Source organism: Cervus canadensis, chromosome 17, assembly GCF_019320065.1.
Source record: "Cervus canadensis isolate Bull #8, Minnesota chromosome 17, ASM1932006v1, whole genome shotgun sequence".
Taxonomy (NCBI): Eukaryota; Metazoa; Chordata; class Mammalia; order Artiodactyla; family Cervidae; genus Cervus; species Cervus canadensis.
The window spans coordinates 50,985,059-51,001,233 of record NC_057402.1 but is presented as its reverse complement, the minus strand read 5'-3'; the positions used below and the strand labels follow the sequence as shown (position 1 = coordinate 51,001,233).

General features: G+C 47.1%; 1 non-coding gene across 1 annotated transcript; it reads right to left on the bottom strand.

Annotated features, from left to right (window-relative positions):
- Window positions 1-3,830: 3,830 nt before the first annotated feature.
- LOC122419839 lies at window positions 3,831-3,937 on the bottom strand. The gene has a single exon (XR_006263055.1). It is a non-coding gene; the product is annotated as a U6 spliceosomal RNA (small nuclear RNA).
- Between the last annotated feature and the right edge of the window lie 12,238 nt (window positions 3,938-16,175).

The window sequence follows — 16,175 nt, the reverse complement described above, 5'->3', positions numbered from 1 at the left end:
ACCTAAGCAACTTAGCACCGATGCAGGCTCTGGTTACACAAAAAAGAAAATCTGAGCAAACTACTGGTTTCTGTAGAGTGGCTTTGAGGGATTATGACTTAAAAATACCAGGTATTGATAACTTACGTCTGAATCTCGGGTAACTAGGGTACCAGATAGACGGTCTCTGAAAGTGTTTCCTTTAGATGAAGCTGTGGAAGAGTTCAAGGTTAACATTCATTTCTCCCCCTCTCCCCCCTCCTTTTCTCTTTCCGCCACCCGAAACCCCACAGGAAGAAGCCCCACGGGCAGACCTGGGTGGGGTGGGTGGGCTCCTTGAAGATGCTGGGTGAGGTCACCGGAAGCCACCACGAAGTGCTCTGTCAGCCCTGGGGACGCAGCTACTCTGAGTCCCTTTGTGGAGGGGTGGGGGTTGGGGAGAAATGTCAGTACCCCGAGAAAAGCTGCCCTGCCCCGGGAGAACCAGGGAGTCTCTGCCAGGAATGACGTCTGTATCCTTTGCGCTTCAACTCCCGTTCCGTTTTCAGACTGATGCATAACTATGCATACATGCATGCATGCTAAATCGCTTCGGTCGTGTCCGAATCTGTGAGACCCCATAGACGGCGGCCCACCAGGTTCCTCTGTCCCCAGGACTCTCTAGGCGAGAATACTGGAGTGGGTTGCCGTTTCCTTCTCCAATTCATAACTAAAATGAAATAAAAGTGGTGGAAGCATCTCACACTGTCTGACACTTGCTCCACGTTACTTTGCTCCCTCCCACGCTGCCTCCTTCCCTTCATCAGGATCTGAGGGAGACCGTCCCGGTCGAAGGGCTGTTTTCTGTAGGTCACGTCGTCGCAAGGGCCGTGGGCTCTAGGGGAGGAGAGAGGTTTCCAGACGCGCGGTCCTCGCGGCCCCGAGTGCAGGACGCCCCGAGCGCGCCCTCTGGCGGCGGCAGCCCCGCACGTTCTCCAGCGGCCAAGGCTAGGTTTAGCCAGGGGCTTCCCTGCAAAGCCCGGAGCGTTGTCACCGTCAAGGTCAGCGCACAGCCGAGGCCCACATCAAACCTAGGTGGCTATCCCGCTTTGGACCGAATCACTCGCTACAGGGTGACTTGCTAACGCCGTCAGACAAGAAAGAAACTGGAGAGGGAGGCGACAAGCATTTGCAAATCTTTAAAAAAAAATAGTGGTACCTCTCTTCCTTCCTCAAAGTTTTATTACTAAAAATTTCAAAAATAGCTAGAAGTGCAAAGAATTTTACAGTGGATAGACATATATTTATTACCCGGACTCATCTATTAACATCTTATTCTACTTGTTTCATTGCATACATATCCATCACCCATCCACACTCCCCACCCATCAAAATGGTTTATTTTTCTGATGCATTTCAAAGTAGCTTGCAGACACCTCCCCCCAAACATCCCAGGCTTCAGATTCTAAAAAAACAAGTGGAAGAGGTTGCTAATATTTTTGTGGGGCTGTAATGTACATTTCCATTTTCATATTTTGTCCTTGTAACCCTGTGAATGAGTTATTTATTAAGTTCAGACAATTGACATATAACCTTACTTTAGTTTCAGGTGTACAACATAATGGTATTTGTATATTTGTATATATTGTGGAATAATCACCACACTAAGTCTAGTTAACATCCATCACCTTAGGTAGTGACCAATTTTTTTTTTTTTCTTTTCTTGTGATGAGAACTTTTGATATGTATTCTGGATGGAATTCTCCAGGCAGGAATACTAGACTGGGTTACCGTTTCCTTCTCCATCTATTCTGGTAGCAGCTTTCAAATATACAACGTGGGATCTTAGATCCTCGGCCAGGGATCGAACTCATGCCCCCTGCAGTGGAAATGAGCAGTCTTAAGCTCTGGACCTCCAGGGAAGTCCGGAGGTAGGAAGTTTTAATCCCAGTTAAAAATTTTTTACTTCTTATTATTTTATTTGTTTATCTTTGCCTGTGGTGGGTCTTGCTGTGTGCTGGCTTTCCTCTGGTTGCCGTGGGCAGGGGCTGCTCTCTGGTTGCGGTGCTGGGGCTTCTCACTGCGGCCTCATCGGTCCCCTCCTGCCCTGCCCTCCCCAGCACTGCCCTCTCTGCCGGGAGGCGCTGTCCCAGAGCACCCTGTGCAGTCTGCTCCCAGGGGCGCTGGGCTCACTGCATCTTCTTTCTTCCTTAACTCTGCTCACCATCAGGGATTACTGTCTTTACACTGTTTTCTGATCATTGTCTGATTCCCCCAGGGATGTAAGGATCTCCAGGACCTAGAAGTGGGCTCAGCCTGTGTCAGTCCTGAAGGAAGACATTCAGGAAGTGGATCAACGTAGAATTCTGCTCAGCTTCCTGAGTCGCTAAGTCTCTAAGATGTGAGATCTTGGGACATTCGAGTGTCAGTCTACAAGGTTCCCAGGTGGTGCAGTGGTAAAAAATCTGCCTGCCATTGCAGGAGATGCCAGAGACACAGATTGAGGAGGTCCCCGGGAGGAGGAAATGGCAACCCACTCCAGTATTCTGGCCTGGAGAATCGCATGGACAGAGAAGCCTGGTGGGCTATAGTCAGAGGGTTGAAAAGTGTTGGCCATGACTGAGTGCTCACACACGCCCACAGCACAGACACTGCTGCCATCCGGCTTCTTGTCTGAGGACAGGGCAGCTCAGGGAAGGGCACTGAGCAGGGGCCCGACTGGCCCTCCTGGTCCCCACTGTCCTTCAGGATTTGCAGTTTTGTGAGTGTCTTCTGTTGTTTGCAGCTGAAGGCATCCTTTGTGTTTAGCTCTTTACTTAGCTTGTACCCTCACTCTGTTTAGCATTTTATTTCATTTATTAAAAAAATTGTCAGTGTGTCTTTAATGAATTTTGGTTTAGTTGCGCTTAGTTGTAGCACGTGGGATCTTCGACCTTTGTTGGACATTTGGGATCTTTAGTTGAGCATGTGGGATCTAGTCGCCTGGCCAGGGATTAAACCTGGCCTGCATTGGGACTGAGGAGTCCCAGCCACTGGGCCCCCAGGAAAGTCCCTGCTTAGCATTTTAGAAATAGTATTTCTAGACTGAGTGTGTAAGAATTGATGCTTTCAAACTGTGCTGCTGGAGAAAGACCCTTGAGGGACTGCAAGGAGATCCAACCAGTCCATCCTAAAGGAAACCAACCCTGAATATTCATTGGAAGGACTGATGCTGAAGCTGAAACTCCAATACTTTGGCCACCTGACTTGAAAAGCTGACTCATTGGAAAAGACCCTGATGCTGGGAAAGATTAAGGGCAGGAGGAGAAGAGGGTGGCAGAGGACGAGATGGTTGGATGGCATCATCGAATTAGCGGGCATCAGTTGTTGTTTTTTTTGGGGAGGGCATCAGTTTGAGCAAACTCTGGGAGAGAGTGCAGGACAGGGAAGCCTGGCGTGCTGCGGTCCACGGGGTGACAAAATGTCAGACACGACATCAGCAGATCAAGTGAGCAGATCCAGCCAGCGGGCCCCCCTCACCTCCTCGCAGGATGTCCCTGGTGAGGTGCAGCGTGAACCCCATTACATGGTGGCATAGGCACCATTGTTCCCCCTTTGCAGAGAGGAGACCCAGGCCCAGAGCGGAAGTGACTAGCTCAATGTACCAACATTCAGCCCCGGGCAGGTCTGGGAACCAGACTGTGTCTTTCAAAAGCTTACACCACTTTTAAAAACAATGTGCGCTTTTGACTTTAAATGATACATTTGCACATTATGAAATCAAACAAAGAAAACATTTAAAACTGAGTTATGTTGGTGGATTCTCTCTTTAGGCAAAGCATACCAAAATGGTTTCAGCATTTTTGGGGAGGGGGTCTGGCTTTGACAATAGATGAAATATGGAACGTGTCCCAGGTTTGCTTGTCCCCTTTGCACATGGGCCATGGTTATCTTCCCCGTATCGTTCCTAGTTTAGTATGTGTGTGGCTGAGGTGAGCACAGTGTGGTGGGTTTTTTTTTTTTAAAGGCTTATTGAGATGTCATTCACACACCATAGAGCTTACTCATTCCAAATGGACAGTTCAGTGGCTTTCGATATATTCAGAGTTGTGCAGCCACCATCACAGTGAATTTTGGAGCACTTTCATCACTCCAGAAGTAAGCCCCATACCCTGCAGTGCCAGCTCCCCGGCCCGGGCCCCTGCCAACCATTCACCTGCTCTCAGTCTCTGTAGAGCTGTCTGCTCTGCACGTTTCTTGTGAAACGGGGTTGCATACCACTCAATCCTTTGTGACTGGCTTCCTTCACATGGCAGAAGGTTTTCAAGATCATCTATGCATAGTGTGTATCTGTGCTTTATTCCTTTCCATGGCTGAATAAAATTCTATTGTGTGGATACATCACATCTTATTGATTCATTTATTGGGTTATGGGCACTTGATGTGTTTCCATCTTTTGGCTGTTATGGATAAAGTTGCTATGAACGTTCATGTACAAGTTTTTGTGTGGATGTATGTCTTCATTTCTCTTGGGTATGTACCTAGGAGGGGAACTGTTGGATCATACGATAAATCTACGTTTAACCATCTGAGGAACCTCCAGACAGTTTTCCCCAGTGGTTTCACCACTGTGTGTTCTCACCAGCAATGTCTCAGGGTCCCAATTTCATCAGGGTCCCACATCATCACCAACATTTGTTACTATCTGACTTAAAAAAATTTGTTTTTTCTGGCTGTGCGTCTCGGCTTTTGGGATCTCAGTCCCCAACCAGGGATCAAACATGGGCCAAGGCAGTGAAAGCTTGGAATCCCAATCGCTAGACCACCAGGGAACGCCCTACTATCTTACTTTTTGATGACAACTGTAGCAAGTGGCTGTGAAGTGGTGATCTGGTTGTGGCTTTGATTTGCCTTTCCCTGACGGCTAACGATGTTGAGCATCTTTTCATGTACTTAATGGCCATTTGCATATCTTCCTTGGAGAAATGTCTTTTCAGATGCTTTGCCCAGTTTTTAATTGGGCTATTCATCTTTTTATTATTGAGTTGTTTCAGTGTGGGTTTTAGCAAGGGGATATGGGGCTGGCTGAATTTGCTCACTGTCTGAACCATCTGGAGACAGGTGGATCCGAGAGCACTGTCTCTCAGAAAATCAGATATTTCTTTTCCAAAAAAGCTTTTATTGGAATGTAGCTGCTTTACAATGTTCTGTCTGTTTCTGCTGTACAGAAAAGGGAATCAGCGGTGCTGTGTGTGCTAGTCACTCAGTCGTGTCTGACTCTTTGGGACCCCAAGGACTGTAGCCCGCCAGGCTCCTCTGTCCATGGAGATTCTCCAGTCAAGAATACTGGAGAGGGTTGCCATGCCCTCCTCCAGGGGATCTTCTCAACCCAGGGGTCGAACCCAGGTCTCCCTCATTGCAGGCAGATTCTTTACCATCTGAGCCACCACCGAAGCCCAAGTATACTGGAGTGGGTAGCCTGTCCCTTCTCCAGGGGATCATCTTGATTCAGGGATCGAACTTGTGTCTCTTACATCTTTTGCACAGGCAGGCTGGTTCTTTACCAGCAGCACCACCTGGGAAGCCCATATATTTCATAGTGGTGGATATATGTCAGTTGCAACCATTGATCAAGTAGATCAAAGTTCAAATAAAGAAAACTGGAGTAGGACACGCCTAGCCATCGTCACACCAAGGAAGAATGCTTTCTGGCTGTGTGACCTTGGGTGAATGACTTAACTTTTCCGAGCCTCAGGTTTGGGTCCGTTGTATAGGCTGGTCCTCTCAATGTGTGTGTGTTAGATGATTCGCTCACTCAGCGCCCTTTCTGTAGCAGGTGCTGCAGTAAGCGCTGCTCCAGGATTGACGAGTCGAATGCTGCTTCCCTTCTTTTCCCGCCTTTCCCAGCTCAGCTCTGGTTCTCAGGACTCAAAGGCAAAGATCACTTGAAGGAAAGTCACTCTTCCTTTGGGGCTTCCGTGGTGGCTCAGTCAGTAAGGAATCCGCCCACAGCACGGGAGGCCTGGTTTCGATCCCTGGGTCGGGGAAGATCCCCTGGAGAAGGAATGGCAACCCCCCAAAACGTATTCTTGTCTGGGAAATCCCATGGACAGAGGAGCCTCGTGGGCTTTAGCACATGTGGTCGTGAAGAGTCGGACTCGACTCAGGCGACGGACCACACACGCACGTGTCCTCGTGTTACAGACGAGAAAGAGGAAGGGCAAGGAGTTTAAGGGCTTTGCCAAAACTCACCTAGTGAGTCTTCAAGTTATCCAGACTCCTTGCTTATCCCACCGCACCATGCTGTCTCAAGGCATTAACATGGGAGTTTGTGTTTGCGGATTACACAGTCAGTTGACCTGGCCCTTGGTGAATTAGGAGTCATGAACTCTCCTCTGATAATTCAAGCCATGACATATTCCAAGATAAGATATGAAGGGCTAGGGCCCTCACTCTGCAGCCTTTGTGCATTTGATCTTCACTGATGTGCCCAGCACTGTTGATCCCCTTGTGACAAATACAGTGAGCCCTATTTAGTCCATGAACTCAAGCTGCCCTGAACATCATTTGGACTGTTAGCTATCGTTGGGGTTTCTTAAGCAGAACAGTACAAAGCCCTGAAGATACCTGTGACCTGACTCAGCTGCTCAGTCGATAAAAAGAATCACCCAAAGAGGCAGAAAATTCACAGTGGTCCTTCCACTTCTTTGGCCACTCACTTCAAAGCTTCACTGCCTTGATTCCATTTGAGCATTTAATTTTCCACCTTTCTTCTTAATGGCTTCCCAGGTGGTTCAGACAGTAAAGAATCTGCCTGCAATGCAGGAGACCCAAGTTTGATCCTGGGGTCAGGAAGATCCCCTGGAGAAGGGCATGGCCACCCACTCCACTTCTGGCTGGGAGAATCCCATGGACAGAGGAGCCTGGCGGGCTACAGTCTATGTGGTTGTAAATAGGCAGACATGACCGAGTGACTAACACTTTCACCATCACTTTTCTTCATAAAGGAAATTTGAGTCAAGCGTGTGATCTCCCCTGACTTCCGGTCCACTTCATCTCTACCCAACCCATCTGCATCTGCTTCTCTCATCAAAGGGGATGAAGTATCCCTCCTCATGGATGCATCAGTCAGAGTCCAGACAGGAAGTGGAATTCATTCAGATGGTTTAAGGGAGGAGACTTTTAAGGAAGTGTCTAATTACAGAGGGTGGGCTTCCCAGGTGGCTTAGTGAGACCAGACTAAAAAGCAACAAAGCAGATTATAAAGGGTGCTTGTGGACAGGTTTTAAAGAAAAAAATAAAAGATGTCAACACCCCCAGAACTATCAATAATGAAAGTCACCACCACCCTAGGGTTGAAGACAGAGTCTGGTGGTCAGAGACCAAGATCGAGGTGCCAGCAAAGCTACATTGCTTCTGGTGGCTTCAGAGGAGACTCTGCTTCTTTGCCTTTTCCAGCTTCCTGACGCCACCTGAGTCCCTTGGCTCATGGCCCCCTCCCTGCGTCCCTCTAGCATCCTGCTGCTGTCACCACATTTCCTACTACTGACTCGGGCCCTCCTGCCTCCTCTTGTAAGGACCTTTGGGATGACCCTGGGTGCACCCTCATAATCCAGGATCATTTCACCTCTCAGGTTGTTCAGCTTAACGTCACCTGTCCTAGGTGTTCATCGACAGATGAATGGATGAAGAAGCTGCGGTATGTGTATGCGATGGAATGTTACTCAGCCACATAAAGGAATGCATCTGAGCCCATTCTAATGAGGTGGGTGAACCTAGAGCCTTATTATACAGGGTGAAGTAAGTCAGAAAGGGAAGAACAAATATCATATATTAATGCATACATATGGAATCTAGAAAGATGGTGCTGATAAACCTATTTTCAGGGCAGCACAGGGTCTAAAACCTGTGCTCTGGGACAACCCAGAGGGCTGGGATGGGCTGGAAGTCGGGAGGGAGGCTCAAGAGGAAGAGGATCTGTGTGTACGTACGGCGGATTCACTTTGTTGTACGGCAGAAACCAACATAGCGTTGTAAAGTGAGTACACCCCGATTAAAAATAAATTTGCAAACAGTCTCTTCTGCCGAGGTCGCTTTGCCAGAGAAGAGCATGTGGCCACAGGTTCAGGGACTTAGCAGGGGAGCATCTCTGAGGCCCTTGTTTGCCTACCTGAACCAGCATCTTGCCACACTGGCCCCACTGAACTGTCGGCCTTGTTTTACCCTCCCTGCTTAGGACAAGGATAAACGTAAAGTTGGTCCTTCATGTGGTCTTGCTGCATGGAAAGTGAAAACTGGTAGTCACTCAGCCGTGTGTGACTCCTTGTGACCCCACGGACTGTAGCCCACCAGGCTCCTCTGCCCATGAGATTTCCCCAGCAAGAATACTGGAGTGGGAAGCCATTCCCTTCTCCAAGGGATCTTCCCAACCCAGGGATCAAACCCAGGCTGCATTTGCAGGCAGATTCTTTACCATCTGAGCCACCAAGGAAGCTTGCCACGTGGAAGGGAATTCACAAAGCTGGAACCTTCCTTCCTGGAAGCTTTGCTCTTAGCGTCAGGGGACAGCCCTGGGCACCCTCTGTGGGCACAGCGCAGTTCTGCTGAACTTGAGTAGATGCTCCACCTGACTTCTGCCCCGGCTGGGGTGGCAGGGAGGAAAGCGTGGCAGATGGATGGATTTCATATTACCTCGACTTCTTTTCCTGGGTCTAATCACTTTCATTAAAATCCACTGCACGTTTCCAGTGTATTAAAAATATATTTGGTGTTAGGATGTGCGTGTCTTCAAAACCTGAGAAAAAACCCACACTGAACCAGTAATATGGTTTTACATTCCCCTCATTTGCAGGAAGTAGAGTTCTGAGCAGTTTAGGCTGATTTATCCAACCTCAGAGAACAGACATGTTCCAGAAATATCCCCGCTCTGCTGGCCCTCCCCCTGGCTCTCTGAACTGCCTTGGCATCTATTTACAACTCCAGGAGTGACTTTGCCTGCTAATTTCTGAGTAGGTTAGGAGGGCAGGGGCCAGGGTTAGCCTGCCAAGGCTGCCCAGACAGTGGCCTGCCCCTCAACCAGGCAAGTCCTTTTGGGTCTCATATTCTGGGTTTTGGATCCAGCCTTTCTGGATAAAGCGGGGAAAGATATGCCGAAGTAGAAGCCACATTTAGTGACAGAGGGGTGATGAATGTTCGTGGAAATGTTTGCACGCAGTGCCAAATGAATGTGTTTTAAAAGATTTATGTATCGGTTAAATATTTTGACAGCGAAGCAAAAATAACTGTGGAGACCCTCTCCATCTGGCTTCCCCCCACCCCTGTTTACTGCATGAATATTTACACTGCTGCTTTGGAAGTTTCACCGATTTGAGGATGAATGTACAGAAAAAGATTCTGTCTCCTGGCCAGAGTAGGAGACAACTTTTTAATCCTGAGAGTTGAGGATGAGAGAAAACACAAGCCCAGGCCACTCTCGAGGGGTTTCATCTCCTCTCCTTTTGTGTCCGAGACTAAAGTCACACCCTTCACCCTCCCCACCAAATTCCTGATGAATGCTTTGCTGTTATTCTTACTAGCGGCAGATGTGATTGTATCTGCAAGAGTGTGAGTGGCACGGATCGAAAAACTTTGAATAGCAGCTAGTGCCAGGGAGAGAAAATGGTGCTTGTACTTAAGGAATTTCAGGGGCTTCCCTCATGGCTCAGCTGGTAAAGAATCCACCTGCCATGCAGGAGATCCGGGAGACTCGGGTTTGATTCCTGGGTCTAGAAGATCCCCTGGAGGAGGAAATGGCAACTCCCTCCAGTATTCTTGCCTGGAAAATCCCATGGACAGGGTCGCAAAGAGTCAGACATGACTGAGCAACTAAACAGAGACAGAAGGAAAGAATTTCAGTCTATGGATCAGAGAAGTAACACATGGAACTTTTTACTGGAATGTCAATGTAACTTACATATTGCAGGGTGGGCTGTCAGGGAAGGCATCTCGCTAGGTTTTGAGGCAGAGCTGAGGAGTCTAAGTGTCGAGGAAGAGTTGGCTTGAAGGTTCCAGAACGCTGACCCCTTTAGGATGCCTGACACACGGGGTGGCCCTCACCGGGGTCCCTGTACCTGCCTCCCACCATCTACAAGGCTCTCTGGCCAGGTCTCACTTCCCGATCTCACCTCAAACAAAAATGCTGAGAAGCAGAATTTTTTCCTTTTCTGAGGCTAAACCTCATTTGGTGGCAAATCCTGCCTGAGTGGGCATGAAGCTCTCGATCGTCTTTATTTCTCTTTTACTCCTTCTCCTGGATTTCGCTACAAAAATCTGGGTGTGTTTGATTTCAGATGACATCCCAGACCGTTCTGCAGATAGTAGGAAATAAACGATCTTTAGACTGATTACTTTCCTAAAACCAACAAACGCAGAATTCCAAACCTATCTTGCTGCTTTTTGTGACCCCATGGACTGTAGCCCACCAGGCTCTTCTATCCATGAGATTCTCCAGACAAGAATACTGGAGTGGGTTGCCTTGCCCTTCTCCAGGGGATCTTTCTGACTCAGCGATTGAACCCAGGTTTCCCGCATTGCAGGCAGATATTTTACCGTCTGAGCCACCAGGGAAGCCCTCTGGCCCAAGCATTTTGACCAAGGGATTGTGGACCTGGGTCTTTCTTGCAGTAAATGCTCTGACTTTGTTGAAAAGTCTGTCTCCCCAGGAGCCCACGAGCTTACAAGAGGAGCCTAGGTTCACCTTTATATGCCGGGACCCTCAACTGGGTCATGTCCATAAGCTTGAAAAATATTGGTGAACAGGTTATTAATCGGAGATGTTCACTGAGGGTGCCCCTCTTCTACTGCACCGCCAGGAAGGATGGCAGGGCTGAGCTGTACGCGGTGGCTTTGACCATGAGATGTAACATGGCTGGACCAGGCAGGTGTGGCCCACTGTGCCCTAGGCGGGGGGCATGGTCACAACCCTAAATGGGCAGGAAGGTGGGAGTGCGGAACCTGAAGACCCACCCCTCCCCTGCCCCCAGACTCAGGATAAAATGGGGGCAGGAGACCTTGAATTTATTGATACCGACTCTCTGTTCCATGATGGAATGAGAAAGCTTGAAATGGAGCAAGACTCTATAGTCCTCACCCCTCAACCCCCCATCATATCCTCTGCCTGCCTTTTGTCTGTGGAAAACTTTAGTCAAAGAATAAGTTTAATCGGAGAAGTGAGAAATGTGGAACCAAAGGAAAACAGTCAAAGGAGACTAAATAATAATGATGTAGTCACTAAGCATAGTCAAGGACCTTCAGTTCTTCCTCAAGGGTTATAGATAATATTCTGAGCCATATCCTGTGAGCTGTCTTATAGACATTAAAACACTAGGTGGAAGAAGTTATCTACATGATGACCAGACAATAGAGTGGGAAAGACTAGAGATCTCTCCAAGAAAATTGGAGATACCAAGGGAACATTTCATGCAAAGATGGGCTCAATAAAGGGCAGAAATGGTATGGACCTAACAGAAGCAGAAGATATTAAAAGGAGATGGTAAGAATACACAGAACTATACAAAAAAGATCTTCATGACCCAGATAACCATGAAGGTGTGATCACCCACCTAGAGCTAGACATCCAGGAATGTGAAGTCAAGTGGGCCTTAGGAAGCATCACTAGGAACAAAGCTGGTGGAGGTGATGGAATTCCGGTTGAGCTATTTCAAATCCTAAAAGATGATGCTGTGAAAGTGCTGCACTCAATATGCCAGCAAATTTGGAAGACTCAGCAGTGGCCACAGGACTGGAAAACATCAGTTTTCATTCCAATCCCAAAGAAAGGCAATGCCAAAGAATGTTCAAACTACCGTGCAGTTGCACTCATCTCACACGCTGGCAAAGTAATGCTCAAAATTCTCCCCCAAGTCAGGCTTCAACGTAGGTGAACCATGAACTTTCAAGTTGGATTTAGAAAAGGCAGAGGAACCAGAGATCAAATTGCCAACATCTGCTGGATCATCAAAAAAGCAAGAGAATATCAGAAAAAAAAATCTACTTCTGCTTTATTGATTACACCAAAGCCTTTGACTGTGTGGATCACAACAAACTGTGGAAAATTCTTCAAAAGATGGGAATACCAGACCACCTCACCTGCATCCTGAGAAATCTGTATGCAGGTCAGGAAGCAACAGTTAGAACTGGACATGGAACAACAGACTGGTTCCAAATTGGGAAAGAAGTACATAAAGGCTATATATTGTCACCCTGCTTATTTAACTTATATGCAGAGTACATCATGAGAAACGCTGGGCTGGATGAAGCACAAGCTGGAATCAAGATTCCTGGGAGAGATATCAATAACCTCAGATATGCAGATGACACTGACACCACACTTTTGACAGAAAGCGAAGAAGAACTAAAGAGCCTCTTGATGAAAGTGAAAGAAGAGAGTGAAAAAGTTGGCTTAAAACTCGACATTCAGAAAACTAAGATCATGGCATCTGGTCCCATCACTTCATGGCAAATAGATGGGAAAACAGCAGAAACAGTGACAGACTTTATTTTTTTGGGCTTCAAAATCACTGCAGATGGTGACTGCACCCATGAAATTAAAAGACGCTTGCTCCTTGGAAGAAAAGTTATGACCATCTTAGACAGCGTATTAAAAAGCAGAGACATTACTTTGCCAACAAGGTCCACCTAGTCAAAGCTATGGTTTTTTCAGTGGTCATGTATGGATGTGAGAGTTGGACTATAAAGAAAGCTGAGTGCAGAAGTATTGATGCTTTGAAACTGTGTTGTTGAAGAAGACACTTGAGAGTCCCTTGGACTGCAAGGAGATCCAACCAGTCAACCCTAAAGGAAATCAGTCCTGAATATTCATTGGAGGGACTGATGCTGAAGCTGAAACTCCAAAACTTTGGCCACCTGATGCGAAGAACTGACTGATTGAAAAAGACCCTGATGCTGGGAGAGATTGAAGGTGGGAGGAGAAGAGGACGACAGAGGATGAGATGGTTGGATGGCATCATTGACTTGATGGACACAAATTTGAGTAAGCTCCAGGAGTTGGTGATGGACAGGGACACCTGGTGGGCTGCAGTCCATGGGGTCGCAGTCGGACACGACTGAGCGGCTGAACTGACTGACCAGACTGTACCCAGGACATGAGTTGCCACAATTCCAAGAACTGGCCTCAGAGAAATGACAACAAATGGACCCAGGAACTGAAGATATATGAAAAAAAGCAAACTTGCCTTTCCTCCATCCTGACCTGTTTACTGACTTTTGAGCGGCAAACAGCCGGATCCCAAACATTCTTTGGTAACAAGTTTATTTACAGAAAAACAAAGAAAAAAAGTCCTACACCCTGCACATCTACCTTAGTGACGTAAAAGCCACACTGGCTGAACAAATGAATAAAGTGATTAAGGAGGACTTAATCATTTATTTTAAATCCCCGATGAGGATTTTGTTCTCCTACATGTCAGGCATTGGTGTATCTTTGTCACTCTCCGTGGCATTCCCGGGACCTCCACAGCTGCTCCTGACTTCTTTAGAGTCAGTATGGAATAGAAGGGCAGAGCATTCAGAAAATGAGGTAGAACGCTTGTGCCAGGTCTGACGTCAGACACTATTTCTGCATGGGGGAAGCAAACAGCTTTGAAAAACTTGGTTGAACAGGTAAACTCATAGGAAAAGTGATCATCTGTGTGGATACCAGAGACAGGAGTAGAGGGAGAGGGAAGTAGATGAAGGTGATGAAAAGGTACAAATTTCTCGTCATGAGATAAATAAATGTTGGGATGTAATGTACAACATGATAGATACAATTTATATGTAATTAAGATATATAATGATGTATGTTAAACAAAAATCATTAAGAGAATAAATCCTGAGTTTTCATCACAAGGAAAAATACTTTTTTCTTTTTCTTTAATTTTCTACCTAATGGGATGACGGACGGTCACTACATTTATTTACTGTGGTAATCATTCCATGATGGATGCGAGTCAGCGAACACCTTGAACTTACACAGTGCTGTACCTGTGTCGATTACATCTCAAATAAAACCAGAATGAAAAAAACCTTTAGTTTAAGTAGATACTTGTGGAAACATCCCTAGAAATCGTTAAGGGGAACACTAGAGAGCGAAAAAAGAAAATAGGAAAGACGAAGAAAAAAATCTGTCGTCCAGCAGTGTGGTTGGGGGACTGCAGGATAACCGATGACCACTAGGTGGCGCTGCGGATCCACTCCTGAAGCACCGGCGCCTGTCTCTATGGTAACAAGTTTACAGATTGATGGAGAGAACTGGCCTCGTCCTCTGGGTGTGTGCGTGGTGTAAGAAGCAGTTTTGAGTGTTCAGAGAAGTCGGCTCTGTGCAGCAGGGACTGTTGATATGTATGTGTCAAAGAGAGACAGAATCACGGAGACTTTATCATACTATGCAAGGCGACGAGGAACGTGAGAGCGGAGAAGTCTCTCCTTCTAATACACGTCGCTCCTTCTAATACATTTACAAAGCACCTTCTTACGGCTTTCCCTGACTCTGATGCTCTTTAATGCACGCGACTTGGAAGCAGGGATCCGAGGCAGACTGGGAGCTTGGGGGTGGGCTGCAGGCTGGATTTGCTTTTGTGCAAGATAACACGGCAGGAGGTCAGCCCGGGGTTGGGGTGGGGGGGAGGGAGATGGGGTGGCTTGAATTGTGGGTGTTCTAGGGTTTTCTATTACATAAAATATTATGTAAGCCCAGACAGCCAGTTTTACGTGTTATTTCGTGTCTAGACGTTTACGATCGCTCTCTCTTGAATGTGGGTATCCAGGCGTTTATGATCGCTCTCTCTTGAATGTGGGTATCCCACGCTCTCTGTATTAAACGTTACAGAATGTGGCTCTGCTAACCCTCCAGACCCCACTTGCTTGATCATAAGCCCAGCTCCCTGGTCTTTGTCTCCCTGGTGCTGTAGTTTCTCACCGGCAAGGTGCCCGGGGCTGCCTATTCACTGTGGGCTGTCTGACTCGGATTCTGGGCCAAGATGGCAGCAGCTCTGACATCTGCAGGGCTGCAGAGATACTTCCCATGCTGACAGCAAGTAAATACATGTTGCTCTGGAGAAAAACCACACCCCCCCCCCCCCAATCCAGTTACTTAGTAGGGAGGGAATGTTTCTAAAAATATATATATATTTCTTTAATATTAATTGATTGATGACTGCTTTGCAATACTGGTTTGATTTCTGCCATACATGCGAGAGAATTTTTTGAAGGTGACCAGGTTACACCTGCAGAAGGCTTGCCTTGGTGTAAAATTTGTGCTGGTTTTCAACAGTAACAGGAGGAGAAGGGAGCCACAGAGGATGAGGTGGTTGGATGGCACCACTAACTCAATGGACGTGAGTTTGAGGAAACTCCAGGAGATGGTGAAGGACAGGGAAGCCTGGAGTGCTGCAGTCCACGGGGTCACGAAGAGCTGGATATGACTTAGCAACTGACCAACAGTGGAGCCAGATTGTTCTTTTTTTTTTTTTTTGTCTTTACCACTGAGCCACCAGGGAAGCCCCCCCCCCCCAAATCAGTCTTTAATTTTTGTTTTCATGGAGAGAAGGGAAAGAGGAAAGAATTAAAAAAACAGGACCTGAGCGATATTTTTGCAGACCTTGCTTTGTAAGAATATGCTCATCTTGGAGTTTTACCTGGATAGCTGTTCTGAATATTTCACAGAATATTTTTAAGATTGAAAATATTTTGAAGTAATTTCAGAGTTAGAGAAAAGTTATTTAAAAAGTACAAAGAATTGCCATGATGGCGGTAGTTTAGTTGCTTAGTTGTGTCTGACTCTTGTGACCCCATTGACTCTAGCCTACCAGGCGCCTCTGTCCGTGGGATTCTCCAGGCAAGAATACTGGAGTGGGTTGCCATTTCCTTCTCCAGGGGATCTTCCTGACCCAGGGATCAAACCTGCATCTCATAAGTCTTCTGCATTGGCAGGTGGCTTCTTTACCATTAGCGCCACCTGGGAAGCCCTCAAACAGGGACATCCTCTCACGAAACCACAGTACAGTTACCCAAAGCCAGAAATTAACATCAACACAATACTGTTATTTAATCAGTGCGTGCTTAGCCGCCTCAGTCATGTTCGACTCTCTGTGACCCCATGGACTGTAGCCAGCCAGGCTCCTCTGTCCAAGGGATTCTCCAGGCAATAATACTGAAGTGGGTAGACACTACCTTCTCCAGGGGATCTTTCCGACCCAGGG